This window comes from Hydra viridissima, unplaced genomic scaffold (genome assembly GCF_058129835.1).
Source record: "Hydra viridissima isolate aposymbiotic clone 2 unplaced genomic scaffold, HvirCarnegie_v1 scaffold_9, whole genome shotgun sequence".
Classification (NCBI taxonomy): domain Eukaryota; kingdom Metazoa; phylum Cnidaria; class Hydrozoa; order Anthoathecata; family Hydridae; genus Hydra; species Hydra viridissima.
Genome location: NW_028324308.1, coordinates 9,903,476 through 9,916,101, shown reverse-complemented (window position 1 = coordinate 9,916,101; position 12,626 = coordinate 9,903,476).

Genomic DNA, 12,626 nt, shown 5'->3' with positions numbered 1-12,626 from the left:
TCGAAATTTGGGCGAAATGTGGCCAAAATCGAGGATTTCACCTTTTCCTCTTGCATCCCTTGGCCCTATTTTGTTGTATCTTGTCAGGCTGAGCACGAAAACGACAAAGACAGTCAACAGAGAGGCTGGCAAGTACCGGATTTGGCGACAAAACCCCGTTTTTGGCTCAATTTCCATAGAAAACGTCGAAATATGGGCCAAATGTGGCCAAATTCGAGGCTTTCACCGACTCCCATTGGATCCCTTGGCCATATTTTGTTGTATCCTGTCAGGCTGAGCAAAAAAATGCCCAAGGGCATCAAGTAATTCAGTGGTAAGTACCGATTTTTGCGACAAATGCACAGAAATTCTTAGAATTTGCTTGTAATGTCAATTCCGTGATTATTTCGTCAAATTGGAGCCTTTCACCGAGATTTCTTGGAGCCTTTGGACATATTCTGTTGTAACCTATCAGGCTGAGCACGAAAATGACAAAGACAATCAACAGAGAGGCTGGCAAGTACCGGATTTGGCGACAAAACCCCGTTTTTGGCTCAATTTCCATAGAAAACGTCGAAATTTGGGCCAAATGTGGCCAAATTCGAAGCTTTCACCGACTCCCATTGGATCCCTTGGCCATATTTTGTTGTATCCTGTCAGGCTGAGCAAAAAAATGCCCAAGGGCATCAAGCAATTCAGTGGTAAGTACGGATTTTTGCGACAAATGCACAGAAATGATTAGAATTTGCTTGTAATGTCAATTCTGTGATTATTTCGTCAAATTGGAGCCTTTCACCAAGATTTCTTGGAGCCTTCTGACATATTCTGTTGTAACCTATCAGGCTGAGCACGAAAATGACAAAGACAGTCCACAGAGAGGCTGGCAAGTACCGGATTTGGCGACAAAACCCCGTTTTTGGCTCAATTTCCATAGAAAACGTCGAAATTTGGGCCAAATGTGGCCAAATTCGAGGATTTCACCGACTCCCATTGGATCCCTTGGCCATATTTTGTTGTATCGTGTCAAGCTGAGCAAAAAAATGCTCAAGGGCATCAAGCAATTCAGTGGTAAGAACCGATTTTTGCGACAAATGCTTAGAAATGCTTAGAATTTGCTTGTAATGTCAATTCTGTGATTATTTCGTCAAATTGGAGTCTTTCACCGAGATTTCTTGGAGACTTTGGACATATTCTGTTGTAACCTATCAGGCTGAGCACGAAAATGACAAAGACAATCAACAGAGAGGCTGGCAAGTACCGGATTTGGCGACAAAACCCCGTTTTTGGCTCAATTTCCATAGAAAACGTCGAAATTTGGGCCAAATGTGGCCAAATTCGAGGCTTTCACCGACTCCTCTTGGATCCCTTGGCCCTATTTTGTTGTATCCTGTCAGGCTGAGCACGAAAACGACAAAGACAGTCAACAGAGAGGCTGGCAAGTACCGGATTTGGCGACAAAACCCCGTTTTTGGCACAATTTCCATAGAAAACGTCGAAATTTGGGCGAAATGTGGCCAAAATCGAGGGTTTCACCTTTTCCTCTTGCATCCCTTGGCCCTATTTTGTTGTATCCTGTGAGGCTGAGCACGAAAACGACAAAGACAGTCAACAGAGAGGCTGGCAAGTACCGGATTTGGCGACAAAACCCCGTTTTTGGCTCAATTTCCATAGAAAACGTCGAAATTTGGGCCAAATGTGGCCAAATTCGAACCTTTCACCGACTCCCATTGGATCCCTTGGCCATATTTTGATGTATCCTGTCAGGCTGAGCAAAAAAATGCCCAAGGGCATCAAGCAATTCAGTGGTAAGTACCGATTTTTGCGACAAATGCACAGAAATGATTAGAATTTGCTTGTAATGTCAGTTCCGTGATTATTTCGTCAAATTGGAGCCTTTCACCGAGATTTCTTGGAGCCTTTGGACATATTCTGTTGTAACCTATCAGGCTGAGCACGAAAATGACAAAGACAATCAACAGAGAGGCTGGCAAGTACCGGATTTGGCGACAAAACCCCGTTTTTGGTTCAATTTCCATAGAAAACGTCGAAATTTGGGCCTAATGTGGCCAAATTCGAGGCTTTCACCGACTCCCATTGGATCCCTTGGCCATATTTTGTTATATCCTGTCAGGCTGAGCAAAAAAATGCCCAAGGGCATCAAGCAATTCAGTGGTAAGTACCGATTTTTGCGACAAATGCACAGAAATGCTTAGAATTTGCTTGTAATGTCAATTCTGTGATTATTTCGTCAAATTGGAGCCTTTCACCGAGATTTCTTGGAGCCTTTGGACATATTCTGTTGTAACCTATCAGGCTGAGCACGAAAATGACAAAGACAGTCAACAGAGAGGCTGGCAAGTACCGGATTTGGCGACAAAACCCCGTTTTTTGCTCAATTTCCATAGAAAACGTCGAAATTTGGGCCAAATGTGGCCAAATTCGAGGCTTTCACCGACTCCTCTTGGATCCCTTGGCCCTATTTTGTTGTATCCTGTCAGGCTGAGCACGAAAACGACAAAGACAGTCATTAGAGAGGCTGGCAAGTACCGGATTTGGCGACAAAACCCCGTTTTTGGCTCAATTTCCATAGAAAACGTCGAAATTTGGGCCAAATGTGGCCGAATTCGAGGATTTCACCGACTCCCATTGGATCACTTGGCCATATTTTGTTGTATCGTGTCAAGCTGAGCAAAAAAATGCTCAAGGGCATCAAGCAATTCAGTGGTAAGTACCGATTTTTGCGACAAATGCACAGAAATGCTTAGAATTTGCTTGTAATGTCAATTCTGTGATTATTTCGTCAAATTGGAGTCTTTCACCGAGATTTCTTGGAGACTTTGGACATATTATGTTGTAACCTATCAGGCTGAGCACGAAAATGACAAAGACAATCAACAGAAAGGCTGGCAAGTACCGGATTTGGCGACAAAACCCCGTTTTTGGCTCAATTTCCATAGAAAACGTCCAAATTTGGGCCAAATGTGGCCAAATTCGAGGCTTTCACCGACTCCTCTTGGATCCCTTGGCCCTATTTTGTTGTATCCTGTCAGGCTGAGCACGAAAACGACAAAGACAGTCAACAGAGAGGCTGGCAAGTACCGGATTTGGCGACAAAACCCCGTTTTTGGCACAATTTCCATAGAAAACGTCGAAATTTGGGCCAAATGTGGCCAAAATCGAAGCTTTCACCTTTTCCTCTTGCATCCCTTGGCCCTATTTTGTTGTATCCTGTGAGGCTGAGCACGAAAACGACAAAGACAGTCAACAGAGAGGCTGGCAAGTACCGGATTTGGCGACAAAAGCCCGTTTTTGGCTCAATTTCCATAGAAAACGTCGAATTTTGGGCCAAATGTGGCCAAATTCGAATCTTTCACCGACTCCCATTGGATCCCTTGGCCATATTTTGTTGTATCCTGTCAGGCTGAGCAAAAAAATGCCCAAGGGGATCAAGCAATTCAGTGGTAAGTACCGATTTTTGCGACAAATGCACAGAAATGCTTAGAATTTGCTTGTAATGTCAGTTCCGTGATTATTTCGTCAAATTGGAGCCTTTCACCGAGATTTCTTGGAGCCTTTGGACATATTCTGTTGTAACCTATCAGGCTGAGCACGAAAATGACAAAGACAATCAACAGAGAGGCTGGCAAGTACCGGATTTGGCGACAAAACCCCGTTTTTGGCTCAATTTCCATAGAAAACGTCGAAATTTGGGCCAAATGTGGCCAAATTCGAGGCTTTCACCGACTCCTCTTGGATCCCTTGGCCCTATTTTGTTGTATCCTGTCAGGCTGAGCACGAAAACGACAAAGACAGTCAACAGAGAAGCTGGCAAGTACCGGATTTGGCGACAAAACCCTGTTTTTGGCTCAATTTCCAAAGAAAACGTCAAAACTTGGGCCAAATGTGGCCAAATTCGAGGCTTTCACCGACTCCCATTGGATCCCTTGGCCATATTTTGTTGTATCCTGTCAGACTGAGCAAAAAAATGCCCAAGGGCATCAAGCAATTCAGTGGTAAGTACCGATTTTTGCGACAAATGCACAGAAATGATTAGAATTTGCTTGTAATGTCAATTCTGTGATTATTTCGTCAAATTGGAGCCTTTCACCAAGATTTCTTGGAGCCTTTGGACATATTCTGTTGTAACCTATCAGGCTGAGCACGAAAATGACAAAGACAGTCAACAGAGAGGCTGGCAAGTACCGGATTTGGCGACAAAACCCCGTTTTTGGCTCAATTTCCATAGAAAACGTCGAAATTTGGGCCAAATGTGGCCAAATTCGAAACTTTCACCGACTCCTCTTGGATCCCTTGGCCCTATTTTGTTGTATCCTGTCAGGCTGAGCACGAAAACGACAAAGACAGTCAACAGAGAGGCTGGCAAGTACCGGATTTGGCGACAAAACCCCGTTTTTGGCTCAATTTCCAAAGAAAACGTCAAAATTTGGGCCAAATGTGGGCAAATTCGAAGCTTTCACCAACTCCCATTGGATCCCTTGGCCATATTTTGTTGTATCTTGTCAGGCTGAGCAAAAAAATGCCTAAGGGCATCAAGCAATTCAGTGGTAAGTACGGATTTTTGCGACAAATGCACAGAAATGATTAGAATTTGCTTGTAATGTCAATTCTGTGATTATTTCGTCAAATTGGAGCCTTTCACCAAGATTTCTTGGAGCCTTTGGACATATTCTGTTGTAACCTATCAGGCTGAGCACGAAAACGACAAAGACAGTCAACAGAGAGGCTGGCAAGTACCGGATTTGGCGACAAAACCCCGTTTTTGGCTCAATTTCCATAGAAAACGTCGAAATTTGGGCCAAATGTGGCCAAATTCGAGGATTTCACCGACTCCCATTGGATCCCTTGGCCATATTTTGTTGTATCGTGTTAAGCTGAGCAAAAAAATGCTCAAGGGCATCAAGCAATTCAGTGGTAAGTACCGATTTTTGCGACAAATGCACAGAAATGCTTAGAATTTGCTTGTAATGTCAATTCTGTGATTATTTCGTCAAATTGGAGTCTTTCACCGAGATTTCTAGGAGACTTTGGACATATTCTATTGTAACCTATCAGGCTGAGCACGAAAATGACAAAGACAGTCAACAGAGAGGCTGGCAAGTACCGGATTTGGCGACAAAACCCCGTTTTTGGCTCAATTTCCATAGAAAACGTCGAAATTTGGGCCAAATGTGGCCAAATTCGAGGATTTCACCGACTCCCATTGGATCCCTTGGCCATATTTTGTTGTATCGTGTCAAGATGAGCAAAAAAATGCTCAAGGGCATCAAGCAATTCAGTGGTAAGTACCGATTTTTGCGACAAATGCACAGAAATGCTTAGAATTTGCTTGTAATGTCAATTCTGTGATTATTTCGTCAAATTGGAGTCTTTCACCGAGATTTCTAGGAAACTTTGGACATATTCTGTTGTAACCTATCAGGCTGAGCACGAAAATGACAATGACAATCAACAGAGAGGCTGGCAAGTACCGGATTTGGCGACAAAACCCCGTTTTTGGCTCAATTTCCATACAAAACGTCGAAATTTGGGCCAAATGTGGCCAAATTCGAAGCTTTCACCGACTCCTCTTGGATCTCTTGGCCCTATTTTGTTGCATCCTGTCAGGCTGAGCACGAAAACGACAAAGACAGTCAACAGAGAGGCTGGCAAGTACCGGATTTGGCGACAAAACCCCGTTTTTGGCACAATTTCCATAGAAAACGTCGAAATTTGGGCCAAATGTGGCCAAAATCGAGGCTTTCACCTTTTCCTCTTGCATCCCTTGGCCCTATTTTGTTGTATCCTGTTAGGCTGAGCACGAAAACGACAAAGACAGTCAACAGAGAGGCTGGCAAGTACCGGATTTGGCGACAAAACCCCGTTTTTGGCTCAATTTCCAAAGAAAACGTCAAAATTTGGGCCAAATGTGGGCAAATTCGAAGCTTTCACCGACTCCCATTGGATCCCTTGGCCATATTTTGTTGTATCCTGTCAGGCTGAGCAAAAAAATGCCCAAGGGGATCAAGCAATTCAGTGGTAAGTACCGATTTTTGCGACAAATGCACAGAAATGCTTAGAATTTGCTTGTAATGTCAGTTCCGTGATTATTTCGTCAAATTGGAGCCTTTCACCGAGATTTCTTGGAGCCTTTGGACATATTCTGTTGTAACCTATCAGGCTGAGCACGAAAATGACAAAGACAATCAACAGAGAGGCTGGCAAGTACCGGATTTGGCGACAAAACCCCGTTTTTGGCTCAATTTCCATAGAAAACGTCGAAATTTGGGCCAAATGTGGCCAAATTCGAAGCTTTCACCAACTCCCATTGGATCCCTTGGCCATATTTTGTTGTATCCTGTCAGGCTGAGCAATAAAATGCCCAAGGGCATCAAGCAATTCAGTGGTAAGTACGGATTTTTGCGACAAATGCACAGAAATGCTTAGAATTTGCTTGTAATGTCAATTCTGTGATTATTTCGTCAAATTGGAGCCTTTCACCAAGATTTCTTGGAGCCTTTGGACATATTCTGTTGTAACCTATCAGGCTGAGAACGAAAATGACAAAGACAGTCAACAGAGAGGCTGGCAAGTACCGGATTTGGCGACAATACCCCGTTTTTTGCTCAATTTCCATAGAAAACGTCGAAATTTGGGCCAAATGTGGCCAAATTCGAGGCTTTCACCAACTCCTCTTGGATCCCTTGGCCCTATTTTGTTGTATCCTGTCAGGCTGAGCACGAAAACGACAAAGACAGTCAACAGAGAGGCTGGCAAGTACCGGATTTGGCGACAAAACCCCGTTTTTGGCTCAATTTCCAAAGAAAACGTCAAAATTTGGGCCAAATGTGGCCAAATTCGAAGCTTTCACCGACTCCCATTGGATCCCTTGGCCATATTTTGTTGTATCCAGTCAGGCTGAGCAAAAAAATGCCCTAGGGGATCAAGCAATTCAGTGGTAAGTACCGATTTTTGCGACAAATGCACAGAAATGCTTAGAATTTGCTTGTAATGTCAATTCTGTGATTATTTCGTCAAATTGGAGCCTTTCACCGAGATTTCTTGGAGCCTTTGGACATATTCTGTTGTAACCTATCAGGCTGAGCACGAAAATGACAAAGACAATCAACAGAGAGGCTGGCAAAAACCGGATTTGGCGACAAAACCCCGTTTTTGGCTCAATTTCCATAGAAAACGTCGAAATTTGGGCCAAATGTGGCCAAATTCGAGGCTTTCACCGACTCCTCTTGGATCCCTTGGCCCTATTTTGTTGTATCCTGTGAGGCTGAGCACGAAAACGACAAAGACAGTCAACAGAGAGGCTGGCAAGTACCGGATTTGGCGACAAAACCCCGTTTTTGGCTCAATTTCCATAGAAAACGTCGAATTTTGGGCCAAATGTGGCCAATTTCGAAGCTTTCACCGACTCCCATTGGATCCCTTGGCCATATTTTGTTGTATCCTGTCAGGCTGAGCAAAAAAATACCCAAGGGAATCAAGCAATTCAGTGGTAAGTACCGATTTTTGCGACAAATGCACAGAAATGCTTAGAATTTGCTTGTAATGTCAATTCTGTGATTATTTCGTCAAATTGGAGTCTTTCACCGAGATTTCTTGGAGACTTTGGACATATTCTGTTGTAACCTATCAGGCTGAGCACGAAAATGACAAAGACAATCAACAGAGAGGCTGGCAAGTACCGGATTCGGCGACAAAACCCCGTTTTTTGGTCAATTTCCATAGAAAACGTCGAAATTTGGGCCAAATGTGGCCAAATTCGAGGCTTTCACCGACTCCCATTGGATCCCTTGGCCATATTTTGTTGTATCCTGTCAAGCTGAGCAAAAAAATGCCCAAGGGCATCAAGCAATTCAGTGGTAAGTACCGATTTTTGCGACAAATGCACAGAAATGCTTAGAATTTGCTTGTAATGTCAATTCTGTGATTATTTCGTCAAATTGGAGCCTTTCACCGAGATTTCTTGGAGCCTTTGGACATATTCTGTTGTAACCTATCAGGCTGAGCACGAAAATGACAAAGACAATCAACAGAGAGGCTGGCAAGTACCGGATTTGGCGACAAAACCCCGTTTTTGGCTCAATTTCCATAGAAAACGTCGAAATTTGGGCCAAATGTGGCAAAATTCGAGGCTTTCACCAACTCCTCTTGGATCCCTTGGCCCTATTTTGTTGTATCCTGTCAGGCTGAGCACAAAAACGACAAGGACAGTCAACAGAGAGGCTGGCAAGTACCGGATTTGGCGACAAAACCCCGTTTTTGGCTCAATTTCCATAGAAAACGTCGAAATTTGGGCCAAATGTGGCCAAATTCGAGGATTTCACCGACTCCCATTGGATCCCTTGGCCATATTTTGTTGTATCCTGTCAGGCTGAGCAAAAAAATACCCAAGGGCATCAAGCAATTCAGTGGTAAGTACCGATTTTTGCGACAAATGCACAGAAATGCTTAGAATTTGCTTGTAATGTCAATTCCGTGATTATTTCGTCAAATTGGAGCCTTTCACCGAGATTTCTTGGAGCCTTTGGACATATTCTGTTGTAACCTATCAGGCTGAGCACGAAAATGACAAAGACAATCAACAGAGAGGCTGGCAAGTACCGGATTCGGCGACAAAACCCCGTTTTTTGGTCAATTTCAATAGAAAACGTCGAAATTTGGGCCAAATGTGGCCAAATTCGAGGCTTTCACCGACTCCCATTGGATCCCTTGGCCATATTTTGTTGTATCCTGTCAGGCTGAGCAAAAAAATGCCCAAGGGCATTAAGCAATTCAGTGGTAAGTACCGATTTTTGCGACAAATGCACAGAAATGCTTAGAATTTGCTTGTAATGTCAATTCTGTGATTATTTCGTCAAATTGGAGCCTCTCACCGAGATTTCTTGGAGCCTTTGGACATATTCTGTTGTAACCTATAAGGCTGAGCACGAAAATGACAAAGACAATCAACAGAGAGGCTGGCAAGTACCGGATTTGGCGACAAAACCCCGTTTTTGGCTCAATTTCCATAGAAAACGTCGAAATTTGGGCCAAATGTGGCCAAATTCGAGGCTTTCACCAACTCCTCTAGGATCCCTTGGCCCTATTTTGTTGTATCCTGTCAGGCTGAGCACGAAAACGACAAAGACAGTCAACAGAGAGGCTGGAAAGTACCGGATTTGGCGACAAAACCCCGTTTTTGGCTCAATTTCCAAAGAAAACGTCAAAATTTGGGCCAAATGTGGCCAAATTCGAAGCTTTCACCGACTCCCATTGGATCCCTTGGCCATATTTTGTTGTATCCTGTCAGGCTGAGCAAAAAAATGCCCAAGGGGATCAAGCAATTCAGTGGAAAGTACCGATTTTTGCGACAAATGCACAGAAATGCTTAGAATTTGCTTGTAATGTCAATTCTGTGATTATTTCGTCAAATTGGAGCCTTTCACCGAGATTTCTTGGAGCCTTTGGACATATTCTGTTGTAACCTATCAGGCTGAGCACGAAAATGACAAAGACAATCAACAGAGAGGCTGGCAAGTACCGGATTTGGCGACAAAACCCCGTTTTTGGCTCAATTTCCATAGAAAACGTCGAAATTTGGGCCAAATGTGGCCAAATTCGAGGCTTTCACCGACTCCTCTTGGATCCCTTGGCCCTATTTTGTTGTATCCTGTCAGGCTGAGCACGAAAACGACAAAGACAGTCAACAGAGAGGCTGGCAAACACCGGATTTGGCGACAAAACCCCGTTTTTGGCTCAATTTCCATAGAAAACGTCGAAATTTGGGCCAAATGTGGCCAAATTCGAAGCTTTCACCGACTCCCATTGGATCCCTTGGCCATATTTTGTTGTATCCTGTCAGGCTGAGCAAAAAAATGCCCAAGGGCATCAAGTAATTCAGTGGTAAGTACCGATTTTTGCGACAAATGCACAGAAATTCTTAGAATTTGCTTGTAATGTCAATTCTGTGATTATTTCGTCAAATTGGAGCCTTTCACCGAGATTTCTTGGAGCCTTTGGACATATTCTGTTGTAACCTATCAGGCTGAGCACGAAAATGACAAAGACAATCAACAGAGAGGCTGGCAAGTACCGGATTTGGCGACAAAACCCCGTTTTTGGTTCAATTTCCATAGAAAACGTCGAAATTTGGGCCTAATGTGGCCAAATTCGAGGCTTTCACCGACTCCCATTGGATCCCTTCGCCATATTTTGTTGTATCCTGTCAGGCTGAGCAAAAAAATGCCCAAGGGCATCAAGCAATTCAGTGGTAAGTACCGATTTTTGCGACAAATGCACAGAAATGCTTAGAATTTGCTTGTAATGTCAATTCTGTGATTATTTCGTCAAATTGGAGCCTTTCACCGAGATTTCTTGGAGCCTTTGGACATATTCTGTTGTAACCTATCAGGCTGAGCACGAAAATGACAAAGACAGTCAACAGAGAGGCTGGCAAGTACCGGATTTGGCGACAAAACCCCGTTTTTCGCTCAATTTCCATAGAAAACGTCGAAATTTGGGCCAAATGTGGCCAAATTCGAAGCTTTCACCGACTCCCATTGGATCCCTTGGCCATATTTTGTTGTATCCTGTCAGGCTGAGCAAAAAAATGCCCAAGGGCATCAAGCAATTCAGTGGTAAGTACGGATTTTTGCGACAAATGCACAGAAATGATTAGAATTTGCTTGTAATGTCAATTCTGTGGTTATTTCGTCAAATTGGAGTCTTTCACCGAGATTTCTTGGAGACTTTGGACATATTCTGTTGTAACCTATCAGGCTGAGCACGAAAATGACAAAGACAATCAACAGAGAGGCTGGCAAGTACCGGATTTGGCGACAAAACCCCGTTTTTGGCTCAATTTCCATAGAAAACGTCGAAATTTGGGCCAAATGTGGCCAAATTCGAGGCTTTCACCGACTCCTCTTGGATCCCTTGGCCCTATTTTGTTGTATCCTGTCAGGCTGAGCACGAAAACGACAAAGACAGTCAACAGAGAGGCTGGCAAGTACCGGATTTGGCGACAAAACCCTGTTTTTGGCTCAATTTCCATAGAAAACGTCGAAATTTGGGCCAAATGTGGCCAAATTCGAGGCTTTCACCAACTCCCATTGGATCCCTTGGCCCTATTTTGTTGTATCCTGTCAGGCTGAGCACGAAAACGACAAAGACAGTCAACAGAGAGGCTGGCAAGTACCGGATTTGGCGACAAAACCCCGTTTTTGGCTCAATTTCCAAAGAAAACGTCAAAATTTGGGCCAAATGTGGGCAAATTCGAAGCTTTCCCCGACTCCCATTGGATCCCTTGGCCATATTTTGTTGTATCCTGTCAGGCTGAGCAAAAAAATGCCCAAGGGGATCAAGCAATTCAGTGGTAAGTACCGATTTTTGCGACAAATGCACAGAAATGCTTAGAATTTGCTTGTAATGTCAATTCTGTGATTATTTCGTCAAATTGGAGCCTTTCACCGAGATTTCTTGGAGCCTTTGGACATATTCTGTTGTAACCTATCAGGCTGAGCACGAAAATGACAAAGACAATTAACAGAGAGGCTGGCAAGTACCGGATTTGGCGACAAAACCCCGTTTTTGGCTCAATTTCCATAGAAAACGTCGAAATTTGGGCCAATTGTGGCCAAATTCGATACGTTCACCGACTTCCATTGGATCCCTTGGCCATATTTTGTTGTATCCTGTCAGGCTGAGCACAAAAATGCCCAAGGGCATCAAGCAATTCAGTGGTAAGTACGGATTTTTGCGACAAATGCACAGAAATGATTAGAATTTGCTTGTAATGTCAATTCTGTGATTATTTCGTCAAATTGGAGCCTTTCACCAAGATTTCTTGGAGCCTTTGGACATATTCTGTTGTAACCTATCAGGCTGAGCACGAAAATGACAAAGACAGTCAACAGAGAGGCTGGCAAGTACCGGATTTGGCGACAAAACCCCGTTTTTGGCTCAATTTCCATAGAAAACGTCAAAATTTGGGCCTAATGTGGCCAAATTCGAGGCTTTCACCGACTCCCATTTAATCCCTTGGCCATATTTTGTTGTATCCTGTCAGGCTGAGCAAAAAAATGCACAAGGGCATCAAGCAATTTAGTGGTAAGTACCGATTTTTGCGACAAATGCACAGAAATGCTTAGAATTTGCTTGTAATGTCAATTCTGTGATTATTTCGTCAAATTGGAGCCTTTCACCGAGATTTCTTGGAGCCTTTGGACATATTCTGTTGTAACCTATCAGGCTGAGCACGAAAATGACAAAGACAGTCAATAGAGAGGCTGGCAAGAACCGGATTTGGCGACAAAACCCCGTTTTTTGATCAATTTCCATAGAAAACGTCGAAATTTGGGCCAATTGTGGCCAAATTCGAGGCATTCACCGACTCCTCTTGGATCCCTTGGCCCTATTTTGTTGTATCCTGTCAGGCTGAGCACGAAAACGACAAAGACAGTCAACAGAGAGGCTGGCAAGTACCGGATTTGGCGACAAAACCCCGTTTTTGGCTCAATTTCCATAGAAAACGTCGAAATTTGGACCAAATGTGGCCAAATTCGAAGCTTTCACCGACTCCCATTGGATCCCTTGGCCATATTTTGATGTATCCTGTCAGGCTGAGCAAAAAAATGCCCAAGGGCATCAAGCAA